We start from the raw sequence: 6,251 nt of genomic DNA, 5'->3' as shown, positions 1-6,251 counted from the left end.
TATTGATTTCGATGTAGTTGTTGATTTCTACTCCTATTTGATCACATGCACTATATGCATTGATTTCAATGTAGATGTCGATTTAAATTCTATTTAATACCTTACACGAGAGCCATTGATTTCAATGTCGATGTTGATTTCTACTCTTATTTGATTGCTTGCACATAATGCATTGGTTTTAGTGTAGATATTGATTTTTAATCCTATTTTACTGCTTGCACTAGATACATTGATTTCAGTGTAGATGTCGATTTCTAATCCTATTTAATACCTTACGCTAGATGCATTGATTTCAGCGTAGATGTTGATTTCTACTCATTTGATTGCTTGCATTAGATGCATTGGTTTTAGTGTAGCTATTGATTTCTAATCCTATTTGATTGCTTGCACTAGATGCATTGATTTCAGTTTAGATGTTTATTTCTAATCCTATTTGATTGTTTGCACTAGATGCATTGATTTTAGTGTAGATGTTGATTTCTGATTTGATGCAACAAGTTGTATGATGTACATTAATTTCAAAGTAATTATATTAATATTGTGCACTGATTTTAGTGTAAGCACATCTCTACCTCCTCCATCTATATCTCTATCTCCCACTGTCTCTCCTTATCCATCTCTCTATCTCAACCCCTAAACATACACACACTCTCTCCATATCTATATATCTCTCTCTCCCTCCCTTTCCCCTCCCTCTCTCTCTTCCCCTTCTCTCTCTCTCTCTAACATTTCCCTCTCCATATCGATATCTTTTCTTCCATCCCTATCTTTGCCTCTCTCTTCTTCCATCTCCCCCCCATCTATATCTCTATCTCCCCTTGTCTCTCCTTCTCACCCCCAAAACATACACACTATCTCTCAATGTAAGCACATAAAAATTATTCAACCATAAATACAATACTTGAATTTTCATCCTAAATAAAATGTTTTCTTACCCCAAATATTTGCTTCTTCAAACTATAAACTATTTATAATTGGGTACATTCTTAGTATTCCCATTTTCCATCATTCAACATTGTTAATTACTTTGCATTCAAAAGTCGTAATAGAAAATAACTACCATTGAAAATTATTTGGGGTTTGAATGATCTATGATTCCAAATAGTTTCAGATTGATTGCAATGAAGATTGTTTGTAATTGACTATATTCTTAGTATTCACATTTTCTATCTATCAAAATTGTTACATTGACACTTTGCACTCAAAATTTGTATTTCATCATTTTTCATTATTCAAGTTACTAACAAAGTCTCCCATCTCAACAAACTGAGGTAACTATGCAATCTTTAAATTAAATTGACCAAATTAATCTTAGACATATTTAGCATATTTAACATGATCAAAATAATTAGATGTTCAAAAAATTTTGTATGATCACACATGACTAAAACCAACGTAGATCCATCTTAACACCATATCTATCAAGCGCCGAGAGGGATCAAATCTCTTGAGGTGCAAACTTTTCCTCAAGTTTTGCACTCAAAAAATAGGTTTGCAACTTGAGAGATTTGATCCCTCTCGGCACTTGATAGATCCAGTGTTAAGATGGATCTAGGCTGGTAATAAGCAAATATAAATTTAAAATTAAGATTTAAATAAACTTTCGAGAATTATATTCCCTGATGGGGGTGAAAAGACAACAGAGAGGCCTGGTGGGATCCATGCTTCCACCTAGAGTAGGATGAGATTGATGCACATTAAATTATGGGGGTGGCATGGTCACCTCGTGCGCATGCGATGGTTTAATATCCTTTGCCTAGACATCATTATTAATATGCTTCTTGGTGATGGAGGATGCAGACTTATGCTTTAGTTGAGGGCCAAACGTTTGAAAATCAAGATAAAATTATGGGAGAGAACCCTGGTCGGATTTTCTATAGAGGGAGTGAGTTGGGAGTTTATGTGGTAGAGGTCCTGGTGGGAGGGTGATTCTAGGTCGAGGCACAACTTAGGATATCGTGTTCTAGAACTCTCATTTTTGTTGGCGCTTGGGAGTTTCTTCTGGCCAACTCTTTGCATGCAGTGTTATGGGTATGTTATTTCATAGTCTTATAATCCTCTGGCTGGCTTGAATTCTTTGCATTTTTCTTGGAATCTTCATGTCGAGGCCTATGTATGGTCTTTCACTTTCAACGATGATTGTTTTATCTGTTTCATAACTTGTTTTTTTTTTGGGTTCCTTTTATGCTTGTCTGAGTTGACCACCTTTGTCCGTGCCTGAGCTAATTCAATACTGGGGTAGTTATTGACTTTAGAAGGTGGTTTTTGTGGGTGGATATTAATTGGTGTCATGGGGGTAGAGCATTTTTTTCTGGAGATAGGGCAACGAAGGGTTGCGCTTATGTTATTGTTCCGTTTCTAGTTACATGTGGCACATATAGCCAAAAGTGTTATTGTGGCAACCCCACAAAAAACATTCTCTTTGGGCTCTATCCAACGGGAAGGTGTTATTCCTGGGTGGTTGATATTTGTGTGTCTGTTAGTGCTTGGTTGTACAAGCCTTTTCCTTCGTGTCTCATATTTGGGTGGGGAATTTTTTTTAACCCGTTGGCTCTAGTTTAATACCTTTCAAATTCTGTAGTCTGATTACCTTAAACTCGTTTATCTAGGTGTGGATTGTGAGTCTCCGGTCTATGTGAGGAAAGGAATTTCGTTGTAGGTTCAAAAGACTGTCACTCGTTAGGTTAGAAAACTTAGTTGCAAAACACATCTTGCTGCCGTTATGACCCCTTGGGCTCTGAATAATGAATTGAGTTGCATCAATGCTCAGGGTTGTTTGTTGGCCCTGGAGAGGAAGCATCCAACCATCCTTAGTGACAACAGTGGGGGGTGAACGGTGGAAAAAAGGAAAAATATTGATCGTGTGTGTGTGTGTGTAACAATGCAGAGACAACATATGCGTTGTCGTTAAGGGGAGTGGTCGTGGCCCACAGGGGCATAGTTGGGATCAATCTCAGGGCAGACAGGCTGCAAACACCTTTCATGAAACTACTTCAGCTAAAGTTCAAAATGAATTGCACCACCTGGAGGAGATGGCATCGTGAGATACACATTCCATGTCAAACTCAGAATTGGTGGAAGAATTTAGACAATTGGTGTCTAACCCTTAACACACTAGGGGAAGAAGAAAGCAGTATATTCAAGCCCTTTTCTTGTACTGGAAAATGAAATCCCTAATGGTGAGGATTCTGATGGAGAGGCAGGCTGATCAATATCATATATTTGCCAACTTGGTAGATGTAAAGAGGGAGCAACAAAATATGAGATTTTACATGAAACAAATGGACAATTGGCTTGCTAGGATTGAGAGAAACATCTCTTGCATGGCATCATTAGCACCTCCGGGGTCAAGTGCTCGAGACCTGACACCTGTGAACTCCTATGATTCCTAGTTTTTACATATGCTTTATGTTGTAGACTCATGTTTGGTTTTAGATTCTTGGGTTGATGTCGATGTTATCTCTTTTGTGACACTTTAATTTTTGATGATGTTTAAATTTTGGACTGGTTATTCAGTGAACAAATGGTCAATAGACTTGGTTTCCCACTCGGCAAGTTAAGACCATCTATTGTAAACGAGTTGGACAATATAACATCTTTTTCATTATTTTCTATATTCAAGCTTCTGTGATCCATAATGAATTAAACAAAGTCTTTCGGTAGAAATCAAATGAGAGAATTTTTTGGCCGACGCGTTTCAAACCAATAAGTGTGGTTCATCATCAGGACCAGATGAAGAGGCAGACCATGGCAAAGGCTTAAACAGAGAGCATTGTAGAGACATAATTTCAAGTAATGACTATATTTGAACAATAATGTTTAAATTATAATATTAATTTATTAATATATTAAAAACAAATATTATTAAGTAACGACTATATTAAATGACTAGTTTTTGAAAAAAATATTTAAATAATGATATTATTTCATTAATTTATTAAAAATATTAATAGGTAACGATCAGTTTTTGAAAAATAATATTTAAATTAGTTTATGAAAACCAAATATTACTAGTTCTTGAAAAATAATATTTAAATAATGATATTAGTTTATTAATTTATTAAAATATTAATATGTAACAGCTATATTAAATGGCTAGTTTTTGAAAAAATATTTAAATAATGATATTATTTCATTAATTTATTAAAATATTAATAGGTAAGTTTTTGAAAAATAATATTTAAATTAATTTAGTAAAACCAAATATTACTGGTTCTTGAAAAATAATATTTAAATAATGATATTAGTTTATTAATTTATTAAAATATTAATATGCAATAGCTATATTAAACGACTAGTTTTTGAAAAATAATATTTAAATTAATTTATTAAAACCAAATATTACTAGTTTTTGAAAAATAATATTTAAATTGTGATATTAGTTTATTAATTTATAAAAACAAATATTAATAAGTAACCACTATATTAAACAACTAGTAAAGACCCTAATCAAGACAAGATCATTTGATAAATAAAATAACTAATGGAAATAAAATAAAATAAATTAATGGAAAAATAAATAAAACAAAACAAAATATACACAAGTCAATATATATATATATAAAATAAAAATAAATAAATAGATATAAATAAATAAACATAATCACACACACACACATATATATATATATCCAAAGAAAAATAATCAATAATAAAACAGGGTCAACAATAAAATATGGGGCTCAGGCCCATTAAACAAATAACAAAAATACTAAAAGGAGTTAAGAACGAATAGGATGATAAAATACATAGAAAACACGAAGGATCAAGAAAATAATCTCTAATGAAGAATAAATCAACAACAAATAGTATAAAAAGGATGCCAATACATACTTAAAAAAAAAAAAAAAAACTGCTCTAGGAAGACAAGATAGGGACCCAATTTCTACTAATATTCCAACCATTGTTTCTAGTCAAATTATTGGGTCTTTTTTCAATTTCTAGGGCCTCCCTCAATTTACGATGATGAAAATGACTAACCTTTGCAATGACTTGGGCCTCCTCAATGCAGATGTGATGCTTAGATTTATCTTCATGCTCCGCCAAAGCAGAGGAGCGAGTCTTGCCATGCTTGATGTCAACATCATGCTCATGAATCCTTTGATTAATCGAGCAACCAGTCTCACCAATGTAGGGAGTCCCACAAGAGCATGGGATAACGTAAACACCCTTCATATTCTTGGGGTCCACTGTGTCTTTTACAGATCTAAGGGAGCTCCGTATGGTATTTAAAGGCCGAAAGGTTGAAGCCACCTTATGCTTCTTTAGGATCCTTGCAATCTTGTCAGTTGTCCCTTGGATAAAAGGAAGATGAACACCAGAAAATTGATCCTTGGTATCTTTCTTAGTACTAGGACCTTTTTTAGCTATGAGAAAAGCCTTAGTACATTGGTGTCTACTATACCCATTATTAAAGAAAACACTTAAGAGATGTGCTTTCTCTTCCTTGAGATGGTTCTCATCAGAAACTCTTAAAGCTCTAGTTGCTAAGGTGTTGAGAACACCAAGCTTTTGAGCTGGAAAATGATGAGAATTAGCATGAAGATAATGTTCTGTATGAGTTTTTTTACGATATACCTGATGAGAGAAAGAGACATTATCATTTTTTAAAGGAGGACGTCAAGGAAGGGAAGACTACTATTACATTCAAATTCCATGGTGAACTTTATAGAACTAGATTGATTGTTAAGATGGAGAAAAATAGTTCCAACTTTTCTTTGCCATGAGACCAGATGACAAAAGTGTCATCCACAAACCTCTTCCACAATTTAGGCAGAAGACTAGAAAAGACTAAGACCTTTGATTCAAAATCTTTTTCATTAATAAAAAACACCATCAAATTACAACAAAAAAAACTTTCCTAAATATATATTTTTATAATATTACATTATATAAATAATCCAATATTTTTATAATATTACATCATATAAATAATCCAATTAATTAAAACCTCTCTCCGAAATTATTAGTGACTCTATCATGCCGAATTTAAATATATCATAATCAAGCAAGCTATATAGTAGGAAAAATATATATATATATATATTTTAACTTCCACAAAACTAAAAATAACCTATAAAAGGGAGTATCGTATTGGCCACTTTCCAATAAAAAGGAGTATCGTATTGGCCACTTTCCAATAAAAAAAAAGTGTTACATTAAAAATAAAAAATAAAACGACCTTAACTCATACGCTGAACATGTTTATCCATCCCAAAATCGAAACAATGAATAAAATTTATCGCAATAAA

The sequence above is a fragment of the Pinus tabuliformis genome, chromosome X (assembly GCF_031772625.1).
Source record: "Pinus tabuliformis cultivar Carrire ecotype Pingquan chromosome X, CPIR1, whole genome shotgun sequence".
Lineage (NCBI taxonomy): Eukaryota > Viridiplantae > Streptophyta > Pinopsida > Pinales > Pinaceae > Pinus > Pinus tabuliformis.
The sequence above is the reverse complement of the archived record's forward strand: the minus strand, read 5'-3'. Positions refer to the sequence as shown.